The sequence below is a fragment of the Ambystoma mexicanum genome, chromosome 12 (genome assembly GCF_040938575.1).
Source record: "Ambystoma mexicanum isolate Mex_15411 chromosome 12, UKY_AmexF1_1, whole genome shotgun sequence".
NCBI classification, from domain to species: Eukaryota; Metazoa; Chordata; class Amphibia; order Caudata; family Ambystomatidae; genus Ambystoma; species Ambystoma mexicanum.
The window spans coordinates 140876880-140898535 of record NC_090936.1 but is presented as its reverse complement, the minus strand read 5'-3'; positions in this window follow the sequence as shown (position 1 = coordinate 140898535).

Here is a 21656-nt window from a genome sequence, read left to right as displayed (position 1 = left end):
TTTTTCCCAGGGCTCCTCCCGCCCCCGCCAGTTTGCGCCCCGTGGCGCATACCATACCTCCTCTGCTCGAGGAGCACATAATCAGTTCTACCCGCAACAAAACTCCAGTTGGAGAGGACGTGCCGGCAGGGGAGCCGGAAGATCAAGAGGGCCATCAGGTAATTTCCGAGGTGCTAAAAGTTTTTTCCCTCAAAAGTTTAGGTGGCAGACTAGCCAGGTTCCTTCCACAGTGGGAGGCTCTCACTTCGGATCCTTGGGTGCTACAAACGATTCAGGGTTATCACATAGAGTTTTATGCCCCTCCTTGCCAGTTGTCCTTTCCCCTTCCTTTGGTGTTCGATGAAGTCAAACAATCCCTTATAGATGGAGAGGTACGGGATCTCATCTCCAAAGGGGCGGTAGTCCCGGCCTCTTACAGGGGCTCTCAGTTCCTGAGTACCATTTTTCTAGTTCCGAAACCGGACCAGGGGTTTCGCCCAGTAATCAACCTGAAAGCTCTCAACTCTTTTGTGGTTTATCACCACTTCAAGATGGAGGGAATTCATTTACTCAGGGATACTCTTCTCCCTGCAGACTGGATGGTCAAATTGGACCTCAAGGACGCTTACCCAGTGGTTCCCGTCTTTCCCCCACATCAGGAGTATCTTCAGTTTCAGTGGGGGGGTCGGGTGTGGCAGTTTGCATCCCTTCCGTTTGGCCTGTCCTCGGCCCCATGGTGTTTCACCAAGCTCATGCGCCCTGTGATGGCTCTTCTCAGATCCAGGGGGATTCGGATCATAGTTTATCTGGACGACATGTTGCTCCTAGCCCAGAATTATCAAACTCTGTGTTCTCATCTGAAAATTACTGTGACCCTCTTACAGGATCTAGGTTTTGTGATAAATGTAAAAAAATCCATATTGAAGCCTACGCAATGTATCCAATTTCTGGGCTTCAATATAGATTCAAAGCTTTGCATCCTTCTTCTCCCAGACAGCAGACTGTCCAAGATAAAGAAGGAAATTCGTCTACTCCTCAGGAGAGGGAGGATCTCCCTCAGGCAGTTAGCCAGAGTTGTAGGGATGTTGTCGGCATCCATTCAGGCTATCTTCCCTACTCCCCTACATTACAGAGCGCTGCAACGCTTAAAGGCCAAGCATTTGCGCAAGTGTCTCTCTTACTCCCAAATGGTGGAATTGCCGCCAGAGGCCAGGTTGGAACTTCTGTGGTGGCTCAGGCACATGGAGGCCTGGAATGGCAAGGCAATTTTTTGGCCCATCGCCGGATGTCGTTCTGGAGTCAGATGCGAGCAGATCAGGTTGGGGAGCCAGATTGGGTCAGGTCTCCACGGGAGGGAAATGGTCGGAGTCAGAGAAACTACTCCATATCAATTGCCTAGAGTTGTTAGCGGGGGCTTTTGCTGTTCGGAGTCTCCTCAAGGATCAGGGAAATTGTTGTGTTCTCCTCCGCATGGACAACATATCTGCGGTGAGGTACATCAATCACCTGGGGGGTACCAGGTCCAAAGTCTTAGCGGATTTGGCGAGAGAGTTTTGGCATTTTTGCCTCGACAGGGATATTCTCTTGAAAGCGGAATACCTCCCAGGAGTCAGCAACGTTGTTGCAGATTGGAACTCCAGGCACCTGCAGACAGGAGCGATTGGATGCTGAACAGGTCTCTTTTGGCCCGCATAGAGTCCCTCTGGGGTCCTCTGATGATAGACTTGTTTGCCTCCAGACTGAATTGTCAAGTTCCCAGGTTTTACAGTTGGAGACCAGATCCGTTAGCTCTAGCCACCGACGCTTTCCTCCAAGATTGGTCGGGTCAGTTGGGGTATGCCTTTCCTCCCTTTGCAATGATAGCCCGGGTTCTGGTCCAGGTTCGCACTCAGGCGGTGTCTCTGGTTCTGGTTGCCCCCTTTTGGCCTTCTCAAGTGTGGTTCCCGGCCCTTCTAGAATTGGTATTAGATATTCCCCGTCTTCTCCCTCGCGATCCCCTGTTGCTAGTGGATCCGGAGGGTCTCCCTCACGAGTTGGTCTCGCAGGGACACCTTGCCCTTATGGCTTGGAAGATTTCAGCTCTTCCTGGTGCTTCAGAGGCCTTTCGCAAGACTCTATGGCGGTCATCAGGGACTCCTGGGCGCCCTCTACTAAGGCAGGGTATTCTACAGCATGGAACAGATGGGTTAGCTGGTGTGTGGCTAGGCACCTCAATCCCGTTTCTGCCCCTCCTGTAGAGGTGGTTAATTTTCTTGTAGAATTGTTTAAGGAAGGTAAAGCCTACAGGACTGTTAATGGTTTTCGTTCAGCTATTTCAGCCGGTCACCTTTTGGTTAAAGGGGAACCAGTGGGTAGGCACTTTTTAGTGCGAAGGGCCCTCAAATCTATCCGTATTAAGATTCCGCAACAGCCGAAGTATTCGGTTCTTTGGGATGTTAATGTGGTGCTGCAGCTCTTCAGGTCCTGGCCTCTTAATGAGGAACTGTCCCTGCAGCAGTTGTTTGCCAAACTTGCTATGTTACTATGTCTAGTGTCTATTAAAAGGGTCTCCGATATCAGAGTTCTTGATGTGGATAATAAGATGTTCACCCCTCAAGGGGTTACTTTCTTTATCTCACGAAGGACTAAATGCATGACTTCATCGATATCCTATCCAGCTTTTCCTGAAGATTGTAAACTATGTGTGGTCAACTGTTTGAAATGTTTTGAGATTATAACTGGCGGTTTTAGACCTCCTAATACCTCTCAGCTGCTGATTTCCTACAGGAAACCCCATAAGCCGGTCTCCCCTTCTACTTTGGCCAGATGGATCAAATGGGTTATGCTGGAGGCGGGGGTTGACACATCCTCTTTTGGTCCCCACTCAGTCCGAGGCGCTATGGCCTCTAAAGCAGCCTTTCTGGGGGGTAGTTTGGAACAGATCCTAAAAGCAGCTGACTGGTCAAGGGAATCAACTTTTAAGACATTTTACCATAAGCGTATTGCCCATGTAGCGGTGAATGTAATGCAAGGGCTTTGAACTTGCATAATATGAGCCTCCTGTCTTGCCATAGAATGTCTAATCCCCCACACTAGCGTGAGATGGGGGTTTAGATTCTATAAAAGACAAGGAGGCGAGTATTATCCCACCCACCTACCCTTACTGGTGTCGGTTGTTGTTTCAGAGGGCAGTTGATGACTTCGATGCAGGAGGAGGTGGAAGATTGAGCTCCAGGTTGCAGAAGGTTTCAGCCCCGGCGTCTCCATGGGAGTTGGTTCTTCGTTCTACGTGGAGAAGGTGTTCGGTGGTCGTGAGAGACAGATCAGCGTCAGAAAGAGGGGGAGTTATTAAAGGAATGGACCTATATTGGGACTGGCTCGCTCCCTATTGGCTACCCCCAGGGCATGACCTGCCCACCATGTTGGACTGGGATGTTTCCCATTGCATTGTTATAACGTTATGTTATTGGAAAAAATTTTGTTTTACAAAGTTTTTTATTCTTTGCTGCTGTGGTTCAGAGTAAAGATTGTAATGCATAATACTCGCCTCCTTGTCTTTTATAGAATCTAAACCCCATCTCACGCTAGTGTGGGGGATTAGACATTACAAAAGAGAACCAGCAATATACAAATAAGTCCTGGTGTTGGCAGTAAAGAGAACAGTCCAACCCAAACTTCTGATGTCCCTTTTGAACAGTCACACAAGAAACCCCATAAATGCTTTGGATTTGTTTGCTGAACCTCTTGATTGAGGTGCAGTTTGATTCCCTAGGCACAGTGATTAAAGTACCCATTTATCCTATCAGAATTGTCCCTGGACCTATATGATAGCAACCTCGTCTGTCTCCTCCTCCCTCCCCTTACTGGTTCCCCCCCACGCCCCCTCCGGCACTATCTGAAATGTCGTCAGGCCTAATATGATAGTCGCTTGTTTTGTTCCTCCCCTACCTTCCTCTACACCCCTCTCCCGCACCTCTTGTTTTTTTTCCGGCTCTACCAGAAATGTCGTCAGGCTTAGTACGGTAGTCGCTTGTCTGTTTCCATTTCCTTCCCACTCTCCCCCTCCTTTCCTTATCTATGTCTTATCTCTTGCACTATCTGAAATGTCGTCAGGCCGAGTACGATAGTTAATTTCACATCCTTACTGTTCATGGCCTGTAAGAATGTAATTGTTTTTTCCCTTGTTCCCTCCCTTGCCTTGAAGCGCTTTGAAACACATTGTGTATAGGCTCTATATAAATAAACGATCATATCATATCATATCATATCCACCCCCCCCTCTAAATAAGGGAGCAAGCTAAAGTCAAAGAGTGAGCAATTCCAGGCATAATTAGGCCTTGTTGGGCCTCATCAGTAGCTTCACTGATTCATCTTACAAAGAAAACTAGGATCTCCCCTCATGACTCTGCTACACTAGCAGCTCTCCACAGACCCTGCTACCTATTATGGGTGTACCAAAATGCAGCTTTGAGTAAGTATTCGGTCGAATTCCTGTTGAAAATGAGATATTTGACTTCGGCCGAATACTTAATCAATTATCACTCGAAGCCGAATAGTTAACCCAACAAAACACATAAAGGGCTGCTGCTTTGACTACATCCCTGGAATCAATTAGGCATGCCATGTTTATCCTTTAAAAGCATCATTAGACACATGTGGCTGTCACTTTTTGATTGAGTACAGGCAGAGCAGAGGTGTGAAAGTGCAACGTCCCTGCCTTTTGCGTGCTGGACAGACAGACTTTCATCTGGTGGTTTGCTGGGAGGCCTAAAATGAAGAAGAACTGTCAATATTTTGAATGTATCTCTGCTCTCCCCGGTGTATTGTAGTTACAAACCATTGAGCTGGAACAATACTTTATGAAGCCACTATTGGAAAATGGCATTGATTTGCTGATGAGTTGTGAGAGAAATCTGAAAGGTACAGGTTTCAATCCCAACAATTCCAATCCGAAGAATGTAATGAAGTGGATTAATATAGCCGCTGCAGAGATCGCAGTAAGTTCCAAACCCTGAATAAAATAGCTCAGGCGGTAGAATGCCTGCAGTAAAGACCTGTATTTAGCCTGCAGGCCAAGGTTATAAAGCAAGTAAGATCACTCAGCAGGAAGTGTGCCTGCGGCAGAGATGTGCTTGTAATATCAAAACATAGGCTACAATTGCTGCTCTCTAACCTTCTCATGTTGCCAAAATGAGTCCCTTTGAATTGAGTAAAAGTGACAGATGTTACTGGGGAACATGGCTATATTTCTTTTGACCAAAATGCCCCAGTGTGTGGCAGTGGAAATATTTCTCCCAGCGTTAGATTAAAATAATAGGGATATTTGTGTAATAAAGTTAAGAAGATACAGTTTAGAAACATTGGACCAAATGGATGTACAAGTGAAACAAATTAGTAATATAAACTTATACATAGACATGCCAATTAAGATCTGAAAATCAGCACTCTCCTTTCCCTATAGGGTCAGTCGAGAACCACAAAGGACTCGGCATTACCATCATATATTTGTCTGTTGTCTTTTACCATGCCCAAAACACCACAGATATACCCCACCCAAAAAAGAAAGAAACATACTATCTATTAATGAAAAGACATTTTTCAAATGCCTCATCCCCACTCAGTCGAAACAAAGAGGTGATGGCTGGGAAGCCATATCCCCACTCAGTACCAGAGGTAGAAAGCATGGCTTTAGCATTCCAAAGGATGGTATTCAGTAGCATTTCAGCAGCCAGCAGGGGGCTAATTGACGTAATCACTCTTTTTGTGTTTCAGTGCCTTGCTGGAGCCAGAAGGCTAAAGATGGCCAGACCCAAAATGAACATTTGAAAGGACAAGTAGACACACTCTAGTCTCCCCTCACAGTGATTGTATGCATGCATACTATATTTTGTGCTAGGCTAAGTTACCTGGCCCTGCCCGATAACCAAACCTATTGTGAGGAATTTAGAAGTGTGCGCTCACCTGGGGTTTTTTTAAAGCATTTTTGTAAGAAATGGAATGATGGGAAAAAAACCTCAGAAAATGTGTGGCACTAATCTGTACACATCTTCCTATTTTCCCCTGCTCGCCTCACAACAAACACATGGTCAATTCTACTGTGGGGAGACAAAGCTTACAGGTGCCCTTGTCACATTTAGCTGGAATGTGACAGCCATGGGTACATCAAAGCATCTCAGGAAGGGCGATGGCAACACCTTCCTACTGCCATGGCCAGCCTAATTAAATATCTAAGGCTCCATGGATCCACCCTGTTCTATTGTCAAAGTTCTGTGTGGTGGCAGCGCATACTGATCAGAGTTAAATGAAAGCAGGCCTGCAAAGAGGCCTGGTCACAGAACTAACAGAAGGGACAGGAAACAAACAACTCTTTGATGTGCAATGTGTCAACCTGAAGCTAGCTCCGACCCCTCTGTATGAAGGGCATGTCATGTCCGGGACAACTGTTTATAGTAGGCAACCCTTGCAGAGAACCCTCTTTCAGAGGGAAGAAGTATGTGATTTGAGGGAGACAGAAAATCTGTTCTCGCCACAAACATCAAGGGAGACCTGCGCTTTGAACAGGAGTCATAGAGAGCTATATTAAACAAAGAGCCACATTAATCCACAAGAGACAGGAAGATGGGTGGGACTTAATAGTACATGTTGTCAGCCCTTACCTTTCCTTCTACAAAGCACTCTGGTTATGACCTGACGCAAAACAGAAGATTGTTGGTGGGGACAGAGGATTGGTTCATTATGGTAGGCCTAGCCTGCACAATCACTGGGGTCCATTTGGGCCCCTCTTTTTTCAGATCATCTGACGACTTTGAAAAGAGTAAAAAGACTGACTCATTTGGACCCTGGCTGAAGGTACTGCCTGCCTTACAGCTACCGTTAGTGAAGGAAGGCCAGGATTTCTAAGAGGGAAGCAAGATCCCTCCCCTAAAAAATCTCCCAGAGAACAGAGGGAGATAATGGACTCAGAGAACCCGCCCAGTAGCTCCAGAACCGGTACACAGCCAGCACACAGTGTGCCCTGCTAGGTACCCCTAGCAAGCTTCCTAGGTGGGAAGTGCCAGAGAGTCTCTGAACAAAGGACAAGGACGTTGCCAGCAAACACTCTCCTCAGCTTTAGGTTGTCCACCTTAAACGACGACACATGCCCAGTGAAGAATCTAGGAGGAGTGCCATTACCAGCATCAACCAGCGTTCCTCTTTTAAGGACATTTTTGAAGCAGTCGAGCCTTCGTACCGCCACTGGCTGCACCACTAACTGTTGTCATGCTGCTGTCACTAAAGCCATCCGAGATGCCTCGACTAGCGTTCCAGATCCACCAACCAGCACAATGACAACAATTCTTGACCCCGAGCCGCCAAGTAGGCCAGCCTGCAGCCATACATCCAACTTTGCTTGCCGAACTGCCTGCCACCTGATACCCACAGCTGTCTCCCATCTTGAACTTTGCCGCAGGAACTGCAAAGCATCCTGGAAATGACTTGATGTTGTCGAGCATCAATATCATCTCAAGCACTAGGTACATTGTGGTTCTGTCCCCCTGGTCCTTCTCCGAAGGCCCCAATTGACATTTACAACCCCTTGCTCCCTTGGTGCGCAAACCAAATAATCTTGAATAGTTAAGACTGATTGCTTTACCGACTACCCTCCTGTCAGTATCCAGAGTGCCTCCCTTTCCTTCGTGAAACTGTCTGTCCTCTGTGTTCCTTTACAGGGTGGATTGTATTTTGTAGTGTTCTAGAACTGTCTATTATAATAATAATAAAGTAGATATTTGCATACAACCTTGACTGGACAGTCCCTTTTATCATTGTGTAATAATTGTACTTTCGCTGTGTTGCAACTAACCAACGCTCCACGACCTTGCAGAGATAACCCTGCCGCTGCGTCCACATTACCGAAATTGGACTAGGAGGTTTATAATTTACTTCTATTTCCAATCTGTTCGGGTCCATTCTGGAGTACTAGAGGTGTGGGGCTGATTGATGGTTTAGAAACTTATATTCAACACTGGACCACTGGTGGCCCGGAAGTTAATTCGTCACACCTATGAATGCACAACAATACAAACTATTCTGTTATTGAACAGTTTATTTTCTGATTATTTATTCCTTTCTTGTTTTACATAAACATCTTCTGTAGACAACAAAGAAAAGAAATGCAATAAAATATGGGATATACATAGTTTAAAGTGAGTTTTTAATTTACAAAGTGTTTTTCTTGTCTACATAACTTTATTTATTAAAAAGGCAACTATTCGGCTCCATATTCGGCTCTGGCCTGGCCACAACTATTCATTATTCGGGCAAATACTTAAATCTACTAATCATTACACCCCAACTAATGATTCCCATTCTCCCAGACATGTTGGGAGGGTACGCGCTATGGGTTTCCTTATCAATAAGGCCCTCAACACTGCTTCTACCTCCACCTGACTTCACCTCTTCCTCTTTTGATCATGCCACTATTCAACTCCTCCCTCCTATCCCTCTCACTATTCTGACTCTCTTTCGACACCCCCTTTGTCGTGCTGGGGGACTCTAACCTTCCCATGCCCTCTGAAACTACCTGCCTTGATAGTAACTCCCTCCTATCTGACCACTTCCTCTACTCTCTTCATAGCCAGCCCACCCACCCGGACGGGAACTCTCTTGACCTTTTCTTTCTCTCCAATTACTATCTTCCTCTGACCTCTCCATTGCACCTCCCCTTCTCATCACTCCATTTTCCACTTTAACATATCAGGCTCTCAATCCTCTACTCATCCTCTCCCCTCTTCAATGACTAAGAGGAAATTCAGGCACGACTCCCTTGCCCCTTATCTTGCGATGTGAGGACCTCTCTCCTGGCTATCTCCCCATTTCTTGCCTCTTTCATTGACTATGCTTTTTCTGCATTTCACTATGCACGTATGACTCCATTTGATCAGCACTATCCTGCTGGCACATTCGCACCTTCCCTTCCCTGTCCTCATCCTTGGATCACTTCTTAAATGCAGATCCTCAAAACAAACGCATGCCATGGCCTGCAATGCTGGCACAATTACAGACCCCTAACCTTCCTCCTACCCTACAAAAATGCCCTTGCTGCCCTCTGCTCTGTCCTGGACTCTGCCAAATCCTCTTACTTTACAAAGCTAATCTCTTCTCTCCGCAATCACCCCTAAAACGTTTATCTACCCTCCAAGCTAGCTTTGCCCACACCTCCAAAGTCAATAGCATCGCCTCCTCCCTTTCTGCTAATGGCTTTGCTCATTACATTTCCTCTAAAATCTTTACAATTTGTGATACTCTCACAGCCCTCTTCCCTCCCCCTCCCCAGAACTCCTTCTGTCCACCACCTCCCCCCACCTGTTCTACTGTGGACTACTTCTCTGCTTCTTCTATTGAAATAGCATCTTCCCTTCACAGCGACAAATCCATGTTGTGCTCCTATTAACCCTGTTGTTCTCCAAATGGTGAAAGACTTAGGCCCTCATTACAGTTTTGCCAGTATCTCGCTGGTAGTTCTGGCGGGATACAAGAAAAACTGCCTTACCTTTTCCGTTTCCGCCGCCCAAGTATCACGGTATTACTTGGATATTATGGGTAGCAGAGATGCTTGTAAGTTATGGCGCTCCATGAATGGTATTGTCAGAATTACCGGCACTGGTAGGACTGGTACTGGGGATTCCAACTTTTATGTATGGGCCTGAATTCCCAGCAGGTCAGTCATGCCAGTGGTTCACAGCCCCCACAGCAACCTTGTGTTTCCCCGGTCCAGAAAAAATGCAGGTAACGGAATCACGAGCATTTCTTCCAGCATTTATTCACAATGAGCCCCTTAGTCTTAATAACCTGTCCATCTCTCTCTCAGCTCTTTAACCTCTCACTCTCTCTCTGCTGTACTCTTCCTGCCTCTTCCAAATCTGCAACTGTCTTAGCCCTAATGAAGAAACCCCCTGTCAAACATCCCAGCAAACTATAGTTCGATCCTTTAAAATCTCCTGGGACTCGCAAACCTCTGACCTTACCCCTCTGTCGGCACCCCCCAAGTATTAGTCCTTGGACCGCTGCACTTCACCCAGCATATGTCTCCCATAGGAAGACTTATCGTGTGCTTTGCCTTTCAATATCACCTCTTTACTGATGGCAAAGAGTTTCTCCTTTCTACCCTTCACGCCAGCCATCTTAGAATGCATTTCTAACTTCCTCAATGCAATTCATCACTGGATGGATCTCCGCTGCCTCATGCTGAACCCTTCAAAAAGGAAGTCATCTTTCTCCTGGCTTCCAAAGCCATCCCTCAGCTCCCCTTTCCTATGTCCTTCCCGCCTGACCTTCTTGCTCCCTCACCCAAGGCTTACAACCTTGCAGTCCTCTATGATAGTGACAGTTGCCTGCAACAATTCACCCCTACCACGGCTTCTGTTGCTCATATTCATTCACCTACTCAACATTTGGAAAATTCATCCTTTTCTTACTAACCACTCTACAAAAACTCTAATGTCTATCCTCATGCTCAGCAAACTTGTCTACTGCATAAGCCTACTCGTTGGCCTTTCTCTCTACTCCTTCCTTCCTCTAGACAAAGTCCTCAACTTTTCTACCCACACTCTCTACAACCTACCCAGATCCTCCCCCACTTCTACCTATTGACAGCATGCTGATTGTCTCCCCATGCACAACCGCTCCCTTTTCAAGTTCCTTGTTCTGATCTACAAAGCCATCAATGGTACTGCTCTTTAGTCCCTGCCTGATTGTATCTCTTTTTGCTCACCCTCTTATTCCTTCTTATTATTTTTTATTTTACATTTTTAAAGCGCTCACACAGCCCGCAGGCATCGAGGCGCTGTTACACTTTATACTACTCTGCACTTAACCTCACTGTCACAAGGCCCCCGTGCCACCTCTTGCTTACACTCTTTCTTCCTACTCACCGTGTTCCACTGCAACCTGCTGCCCATCACAATCAAAGCCAGTCCAACTGTGTATCTATCAATGCAGGACTTAAACTACTTCACTTACTTGCTAAACAGGTCGACCCCCCTGCCCTCTGCCCCATTCTAGCTACCTGACTCCACCACTGCCTCCAGTGACGGTTAATAATGTTATTTTGTATATTCATAGAGTTCTGCTCTTTAGTTTGAAGCACTTACACCTTCAAACTAATATTATCTTTGTAAGTCACCTGTTTTCTTATATATATATTTCTTTCTGTTTGTTTTGTTTAGTCCTTGGTATTTGTCCCACTTTTTTGCACCCTCATAAACTGGCTCACCACTTGTTCTTATCTTTGTGCCATTATACAGGCACTGTGAGAAACCTGACAGTGTCTCCCTGACTAGTCCCCGGGAGACTGTCATCCAGGTGGTCAGGACACGGCCATCGTTATTGGATCTAGTTTCTGGGTGTGGACCAGTGAGGGAGGATCACCTGGATGGGGGGTCCTTTGAGAGTGGAAGTGGGACACCAACAGGTAAGACGTGGTATCCCCCTTCTTATAATACATTTTCCCAAAACTACCACATAGGATACTCAAACACTGTACCCCTCACCCCCTTTTATGACGTGAACACTTTTGCATATCACGGAAGGACGAAAGTCTAACACCAGAGCCATTTACCTGACATGTCCCAACACAAGGGTCAGGCAAAGTCAGTCAACTAACCAAAACGCACACACCTGACGGGCCTTTCCCTTCCCCACAGGGATAAAAGGTGGAGCACGAGAACACAATATGAGCAATGCAGGACGCACGTTAAGATAACTAACTCAGCATAGCAGTTCAAGAGGAGGAGAAAGACGGCACAAACCAAGAGGGTGACAAGGGGAGAAGCGTCCTTGCCCTTTCCGACCAAGTTCCGTGAAACCTCTGCAGAAGGAATCGTAAGAACGCAAACAATAGCCAGCTTGTGTTGCATCAGATGTCAACAGTACACTATGCCCTCCTCCGCTGATAACCAAGCTGGGAGAGACGCTTGTCTCCGTGGTACAAACCTTGACTCCAGAGAGAAGAAAAGCCAAGCGGTTCATCACAGCCGGTGAGTCGAGGGGAGAGCTGATAAGAAACCGAACTGTGGTGAACAAAAGTAGCAAATGGCTAATTGAATTGTGAAAGAAGATAAAGAAGTATTGATATTAGAAGGGGGAAAACCTGCAACAGAGGAGTCCGAAGCCACATGGGCGTTCACTCAGGAAACTCTGGGCAATTACTCGATTGTTGAAACTACTGTTAACAGAAGGCCTTGGGAAAGGTGAAAAGGGGGTTGTGAAGCTAAGACAATGAATCCCGCATCATGAGAACTGATTGAAAACGCTGGCAAGAGTGAACCCAAATGAAGGATGCCGATACACAAAGGAGAAGCCTAAATATGCAGTGTGTTGACAAGAGTGAATCCGGCAGAGGGATGTCCACACTGAACTGTTTCAAAGGACATTGAGATTTGGGAATATCACAGATGAAAATTGCATTGAAAGCCATAGTGAACCTGATGGAGGGAGGCGAATAGTTGAGTAGGATCTGAGCCCGGAAGAGGGGGATCCAAGGGTGAGAAGCCAACACACAACATGTGTACCAAAAGGAAATTTTGTTTATTATTTTGAAAACCCATCAAATCCTCAAAGGCAAAAGACTTTAGTAGAAAAGAGACTTAACCGCCAAAGGCCCGATTGCTTAGAGTGGAACTGTTGGCTCATGCTGGGAAACTTGGAGCATGTGCGCTGCTCCAGAATCCTACCTTGTCCCATTCTGAAAACATGGAGGAGACCCCAACTACTGCATCGTGACTTATTACTTGTCCCACACTTCTTTTGTATTTAACGTAAGGAATTGGAAATATGTTTTTCATAGTATAGCTCTTTTTTATTTGACAAGACACCACTAGTACTTTCTTATTATTGTTTGATGGTCGAAGCTTGCTCCCATCTTAGATTTAGGTTTAGCTTAGGCGTTTTTCCAACATACCTTTGCAGTTTAATAAACACCCTTGAACAGTGATCACTTGTGTCTGTCTTTACTGTTGTAACCATGAGTTCCTTACAGCACCCTTTGAGGGTATTCCTCCACCATCTCTAAATGTGTTATTGTAAGTCATTTCTGATCGAAATTGACATCTCTGTCCTTCAAATAAATTACAAATACAAATACAAAACAAAACTTGATGGCTATTGTTGAGCAAGGAAGGGGCTATTGCATGGGCACATCCTCTCTCACCTAGGGAGATATACTAAAACCAAAACATGATAGATGGATGACTTTGAATTAATCATAACCACTGGGATTTCTCAGGGCAGCCATCCATGGCATTGGTTTAATACTACAAGGCCACATCCATGGCTGTTCAGCGCTCTACAGTTTTACAAGTAACATGACATGACGTGTCGGTTTGCAGCCCCTACTTGTACAGTGCAAAGTATTACTTGTCTACTTGTTAAATATAAGTTTACTCTGTATTACGCCTCACCATAACTTCACTCCCCTTTTCCCTGCAACGGTGTATTACCCCATCTATGACATTGTTCTCGGATGATATTAGAGCAATGCATGTTTTGGCTCCAACAGGAGCACAGACATAGCTGTAACTGAGTGGTTCACTGCTTTTGATTTCATTCATAGCATAATTATATGATATGATATGGCATTTGCAATGCGTCTATACACAAGTGTTTCAAGGCGCTACGAGGCAAGGAAGGGGGAACAGAGGGAGGACAGACACACCGATCTTACTAAGCCAGGTGACATTGAGATCGCGCAAGTGCAGGGCAGGGGAAAAGTGCCAGGGGAAAGGGGAGGGGGCCAGTGCTGTACATGGGATCAAAACCATAACAAACAGTGCGTCCAGCAGGTGGCCATAGAGCCTTCTGTGCCAACAGTGGCCTCTGCCTGGTGTTGACAATTTCCGGCTTGACTGAATGAAGCACTGACTGGAATCGTCCTTATAACAGAGGCATGGGCAATACGTGTGCCCGGTGCGCGCCATATTTCTAGAAGATAGGGCCAGCTCATTTATGATCATGGGTCTTTGCATTATTTTATATAGGTTTCTGATTAGTGGCGGTAGCTGATTAATAGACCCAGCTTGACTTTACATACTCACTCCAATGCCTCACCGATCGTAGGAGTTTTCCCTCTTGATTGGTGAACGCTTGCCATCCCTAAAGTTCATTTACAGGGGGCAGCTTGTGAAGAGTTAATGAAAGACTCTCCACACTATGAGCCTCATTACATGGTAGGCGGTGAACCATGGTGCTATTAGCGCCTTGGTCCATGCCGGTAAAATACCGGCACCGCCTTGGAGGAAAGGGGAATTACCGCCCCATTCCAAGGTTGGTGGGGCGGTAATTCCCCCTTCCACCATTGCCCTTCCCCATTCCCATTTTCGCCCCATAGGGCTCAATGGGAATGGGGAAGGCGCTAATTACGTTATCCGCAAATTGCGGCACCGTAATTATCTCCACTGGTCCCTTTGCGGGTTGGTTTTTAACGCCTGCAAAAAGCAGGCGTTAAATTCCCCAACCCGCAAAGGGACCTCGTAGTAAGGCAGTAAGGATTTACCGGTACCAGTAAACTACCGGTACCGGTAAACCCTTACCGCCTACCGTGTAATGAGGCCCTCTGTCTTTGTGGTGAAAATGATATCCAGATAGGCCCACGGGGGGAAATATTTGTCCGGGAAGGCTTCACCGGCAGGGGAATACTGGAGCAGACTTGGCAGGACAGTGTGGCATTCCCTCTCTCCTCAGTGGCATGTGCAGTGAATATTCAGTGGTTGTGTGATTACCGAGAACTAAGTGCATTTGTGTCCGATCTCTACAGAAGTAAAACCTGCAAGTAGACTGCATCTTGTACTTTAAAAAAACATGTTAAGTTAAGCTCCCCATTGGAATGCTACAGCTGCTGGCTTTATGGTATACCTTATGGTATGGTAATGCGCAGAGCCGGCCTTATGGGGGGCGAGCCGGGCGACCGCCCGAGGCACCACGCCCCCCAGGGTGCCTTTTGCCCCCGCCACGCCAGCTCGGGGGAGTCTCAAGGGCTCCCCCAAGCTGGCATTGTGGGAGAAGGCGCAGCAGGCGGCCCGCGGCAGGGAGGTGCATTTAAATGCGCCCCTCCGCCGTGGGCACTTTTCAGAAGAAAAGGCGCCATTAGCCCCCCACCACGCCAGCTCCGGGGAGTCTTTCAAGGGCTCCCCCGAGCTGGCATGGTGGCAGAAGGAGTGGCAGACGCCTCATTGTCATTGAATGAACCCGCGGAGGCGGGCTCATTCAATGGCAATGGGGTGCTAACGCGCCCTATTTAACCTCCTTGCCGGAGCGAGGAGGTTACAAAAAAAAAAGGTGGGCGTGGGCGCCAATTCGCCCAGGGCGCTGCTGCCCTTAAGGGCGGCCCTGGTAATGCGACTTATAGAGCGCAAACTCACACCTTGTAGAAGGCTGTGAAAGGCTCCGCATAGCAGAGCCACACCCACAAACACCTACGAAGAAATTACTGGGGGACCAGGAAGGTCTTCACACCTCGTCTGAACCCCATGTGGTTGCTGTTCATGTGCCGGACACAGGGCGGCCATTACACAGTTCGGTTGTCTGGACAGTGAACCAACGGCCTCCCCATCTTTCATATTTGAATCCGGGAGTCACAAAAAGTCCAGCAGAGGGTGACCGCAATGCCCTGGCAGGGATATACCGCAGAAATCTAGCCCTGGTTCTGGAACCAGAGGGCTACGAGCTGAAGGAAGAGGATCCAAGGGAGCAGCGATAGTCTTACATGGCTGAAATACCAGAAAGAGTGAATTATCAGACAGGGGAGTAAAACTAGAGAATGAGCCGCAATCAGAAGGAGGGAAAGATTGCGAAGACGAAAACAAAGAAAATTAAGAGAGAGTAAAGTAAAAAGTTATATCCTCTGCAGAGAGAGTAGAGATCAGTGGAGGGTTAGGAAAGTCAGGAGACAAAAGAGTGTTGAGAAGGCAAAAAAATGAACCACGGTGAGAAGAGAGGGTAGAAACAAGACATTGATTGTAGAGATGTTTGTTATGGAATACGTCTGAGTCATATGAGGTATGAAGGGAGAAGAGAGCAGCAAGATCAGTGGGGAAGAATATTTTCTTCTACAACCACTCCTTCTACCGTAAATGTCACTGAGTAGCTGCTTTCCAATATTTGGATACCATTCAAGTTTCGGTACATACGTCCCTGCTCCATTGAATGCGGCTCTAGAGGATTGGGGGGGGACTAAAAGAGTACGCGTGGTTGCACCGGCTCCATTGAGACTACCGCTCACTTCTTGTTCCTCTGCCTCCTGTACAATTTATTTAGGTCCGCTTAGTTGAACTGTTGGCTATGGGGGGCCCACATAAGACATCCTCAGAAAGCCATGGTCTGGACACAGATCCCTGCCATTGTAGGGGTGATTTTGGCTGTAGCTCAGGCACAAAGCTAGCATGGGCAGTCAGAAAATGTAGGGCGGCCAGGAAAGCAACTGATTTAGGGGGTGTGGGGAAGGTGCTGTAATGGTTGTTCTGATTTTACATGTAGGGAGACATTTTAATCATTTTTAACTATATGACTTATTTTGTAAATGTGTTGTTTGCTTATTGTAATAGCGCATGTTGCTGAACAATAGGTGATTATGGGGCTTCTGGTATGTCATAAAAGGAGAAGAAGGGTCAAAAGAGGAAGTATCAGGATGCAGAGAATAGAAAAAAAAGAGAAGAATGAACATTCTTAAGAAAAGAGAAAGCATCAATGTGATGCCCATCACTGTGCAGAAAAAGAAATGTTACAGCCAGAGCAGGACATAGGGGAAATAAGGGTATAAGTAAAAGAGAGAAAGGAAGGTTAGAATAGAGGAAAGGAAATATAAAGAACAGAAGAGATGCAGGGGGGGGGTCGTAAATAAGAGATCAAGAGATGAACCAGATATGTAAGAACTGGGAGTAGCTAGTTGCTAGAGATCAAACAAATCTATGACAGAGATAAAAGGGCAAGAAGAACAAGAAGGCGAGAGATGTAGATTCAAATCCCCAAGAAGACAGAAAACATGGAAAGACCAATGGAAGAAGAAAAGATTGTGTCGACACAGAAAGAGGACAAAGAACCGGAAGGATGATAGACAATATGAAAGGAGGAAACGGTGGAGATTAGAAAAGGAAGCACAATGGCATTGACAAGAAGAAAGAGAAGGAGGAGAGATGGGAGGAGGGTTTATAAAGCATGAAGAATGAAAGAGACTACCAGCACCACAGCCAATGCCCGCAGAGCGAGGAGCGTGAGAAGACAACGAGAAGAAGTCTGACCGACAGGAGTATCATTATCAGAAGAAGAAGTACACGTTTTAATAAAACAGCAGAATTAAAAATAAAGACAGGAAAAAGGATTGACAGTAGAAGAATCCCTATAATCTGTATTTGGGGTAAGTTATTGAATACAATTCTCATAAAGCCGCTGGGACTATGGGAATACGTTTGGACAAACAATAAGGAAAGTCTTACTCAAGCAATTCTGACAGAAGGTATGAATACTGATAACAAACATACCATGGCCAACATGTGTCTGTAAAACCGTCTATAAATTAGGCCGCACTTCCTCTTTTGATGAAGCAGGGATATTGTCAATGAAGGGAAATCCACCCTGAAATTAAGTACGAGACAATTCCTGGAAGTGCTTGGGCTTCCAGAGGAGGAAAACAGATCTATTGCCAGTGCAGATTTCCCAATTGCTAGACCGAAGGAGCCCTTGAATTATTTCCCCTAGGTGACTGTTTTCAGGTATCTTAACCGTCTTGCTCACTTTAGACTGGGAATGCTGTTGCTCATGTCAATGATTGAAAGATGGGGGACTAAAAGAGATAAGCAACGCATTATGTCAATCTAGAATAGGTGGCTCAGAGACGATAACCAATTTCCTCTTTTTTTGTCAGAAGAATGATTTGACTGCTCATTTTGTGCAGGCAAGAGATTTTAGGCAATGTTTTGCAGCCATTCATTTTCTATTATTATTGAAAGAAAAAACGGTATTTCCAAAACAAATTGTCCAAAGCAGTACGTTTCAATTTAAAAAATGTGCAGCAACAAGACTATCCCCTGTACAGTAACTTTGGGAATTGTTGCTGTCAACGTGACTTATAATGATCCCTGAAACAATCTATCTATAAGAAATAATACTTCCTTTTTCTTGGTTTCAATGCTGTAAGTTTATCTTTTTTATTTGTGGCTTGTACTTTTATCGTTTATTTGTTTTAATTTTGGTAACACGCCACATGCCTGTGGGCGCCAGAGCGCACACAGGGAACAAGAAAACAAAGACAGACTGACCAGGCAGAAGAAAACGGGGAACCACGAGCAAGTTATTCCAGATTAAAGAAGTGAGTTTTTATGGCCCGTTTGAACACAGTATAGCTTTGGATCTGATGTATCCGAGCTGGTAGTGCATTCCAGAGAAGGGGACCCTGTGCGTCAAGGGTGGTACCCCCAAATCTAGCTGTCCTAAATCTGGGTTGTTTGAGGATGACCGCTGTAGATGAGTGAAGGCTCCTCTCATTAGACTTAATGCTAATGCGAGCAGACAAATGTGTGGGGTTGCTGAGGCTCAGGCATTTGTGCGTCGTAGTTAACACCTTGTGTGTAATACAATGTTTTACTGGAAGCCAGTGAAGTCTCTTCCTAAAGGTGGTGATATGGGTGCGACGAGATTGGTTGAAAATAGTGCGCAGAGCATTATTCTGGGCCACCTGCAAAGATTGAACGTTAGTAGCTGTGGTGCCAGATAGAAGACTATTACAGTAGTCTAATCTAGGATTTATAAGTGCTGAGGACAGGAGAGCACTGTTTTTTTCCATGATAAATGGGCAGATATATCCTATTCGCTTGTTAATTAGTCCGCAGCTGGACCTAATGCTGGAGGCATGTGACTTCATGGATGGCTCTTCATCCAGTACAACTCCTAGGGTCTTCACTTTCTTTTGGACAGTGATGATGTTATCCGCAATAGAGAAGCTGGCATAGTTAGAATCAAGTTTAGTCCGGCTGCTTTTGGAGGACACTATCAAGAGCTCAGTCTTTTTATCATGTAGAGCCAGTGAATTACAGGCCATCCAGTCCTGTATGGCTTTGTATATGTTATTAATAGTACCAACATCATTGCTGTATGAACCTCTCAGTTGTATCACTACCTGCGTGTCGTCTGTGTAATTTGTATATTGAACTCCAAGTTTACTCAAGAGATCAAAAAGGGGGCGAATATACAGATTGAAGAGCAAAGGTCGACAGCCAGGAGCCCTGTGGAACTCCACAAGTCTGAGAGATGGAGGAGGATTGATTGCTGCCTACACATACCCTCACCATTCTAGGGCCTAAAAAGGACGCTATCCATCTGGATGCTGTAGCGGAACAGTTGGCGACCTCTCCGAGCCTAGACACAAGTAAGCTGTGATCAACCAGGTCAAAGGCTGCAGAGAGGTCAGGTAGCACAAGTAGAGCAGCTTGGTTTTTGTCTGCTATGCCAGCCACGGTGGATTTAAGATCGAGCATGGCCGTCTCGGTCGCATGACGAGCTCTATAACCCGACTGTCGGGTGCCAAGGATTTTATATTCCTCGACATGAGCCTGTAATTGCAGGTATGCAATATCTTAAGGATAAAAGGCACATTTGTTATGGGCCTATAGTTGTCATTGTTGGTGGGATCCAAGTTTTCTTTTTTTTGTGAGAAGAATTTTGATTTTATTGAACAACATTTGCATGGATTACCGGTTGGTTTCTGAAATACACTTAATATTGATTGATACACTGACATTTTTAAATCCCAACAATTGATCAAATAATTATCAATTTTATTGTGACATTTCCAGTGTCTGAGATATATTCAGTAATAAAAGTAAAATTGACAGCTTTTCCAAGATGACGCATTTTATGTCTTTGAAGATGTTGTCTACAACTGATTGTAGCGTTACTGCGAGAGTGTTTGTGGACTTTGTGACAAGATAGCATATGACAGAGACTGATACATTTCTAAGTTTTGATAATCTGTCTGTAAACTGTTTGGTGCGGACCAGGCCCTCATCGTCACCTCTTGCTTTCATCCTCAAACCAATGCCAGATAGAGAGAGTGAACCAAACACTAGACAAGTATTTGCCTTGCTGTATAAATACCAATCAAATCAAATGCATGGTGTTCATTTCAATGCTGTAGTTTTCCTGTAACAGTCATGTGCATCCTTCAGCTCTGGTAGTTTTATTGTCTGCTTCTCTGGCATGCATCTGTGTCTGCTTCTCTGGCATGCATCTGTGTGTTGCTATTGAGGTACTGCCTCTGCAATGTGCATCAGTGCTACTGATTCTGTGTTACAGTCACTGTAAAGGGTTTCTACTTTAGTTTTGTAGAGGATAAAAGCCGTTCATGAGGTGGCAAGAAAAAAGCTGATACATTACTACTAAGTGATGCTACAAAGTAGTCTATGTGATATGTTATGATATGGCATTTATAACGCGCCGATACACAAGTGTTTCAAGGTGCGAAAATGTGGGAGACGTTTTGTTTCTTCTCATTGCTTCTTTCGCAGTATGCACTACCTGCGAGAGTGGGTCTTCACTGATGTGTGCCTTTTGTGGTCGAGAGCCTTTTTAATCCAGTAGCATTTCACATGTATTTGATTTTGATGATGTATTCAGTGATTCATGAAAGAACCAGATGTTGCAGATGATCCTGAGAAAATCAAGCATCACACATCTTTCAATTAATTCACCATCATCAACACCCATGGAAGGCTTTTAGTAATCTGACATTTGGGAGCTGTGAGACGCATGCATTTGGCGGGATGGTTTTTAGTATCTTACTCATTGGAAGAGTTAACTAGCCACTGTTTGTTGTAAATGTACCCATGTTGATTTGTTTTTTCACCAATCATTTCTTGATAAAATCAGAACACGGTAGGAGGGCTGAGAGGTAGGATACAAAGTCATGGCACATTTCCAGTGTGACCGCTCAGGTACTAGGTCCAGCTTGGTCGTTTTGGGCATCGTGGTCAGACTCTGTTCCATGACCATCAGGGTTTCCCCCTTACCTGGCGTGCGTCATCAATATGCCCACTCACTCCTGGCTGGCTGTTGCTGCATGACAACTTCCTTTCTTCACTGGCTAGCACTTAGTACTTGAGGGCCAGTGGAATCATGGCGGTGCATCATAGCTCTTTTGCCTCCTTGTACTGAGGTGTCCATCCTATAGGAATATTGAAACTTTCTGCCTTGTACTTCTGCTTGTCCCTGACCTCCTCAGGGGACAAGGGTGAGAGGGAGGGGTTCATAGTACAAGCATTATTCCACAAGCCCGGAACAATGAAAACACAGGAGGAATACCCACAGAAATAAACAACGATATAGCTGCACAATGCCCAGAGACCACCCAAAACCCACTAACCATGGCCCTTCTCTCTTCTACACCCCACACCTCTCACCTACCACACATGCACAGAAGGCTAGTAAAACAACCCACCAAAATCCACAAAGCCTCACATCACTCTCTAGCCAAACCACAAAACAAATAACCTCCAACACCGAACAACTCGGACATCAAATGCTGCCCTTCCAGACACCACAAGTCTTAGTGCACAAAGCAAAGCACACCCAGAAAGCTCACACGCACAGGTACCAGTTGCTCCTGGTTCTACACATATCAACAGATGAGCACAACATCTATCCTATCCCCCTCTATCCACTAACCAACGCAATCC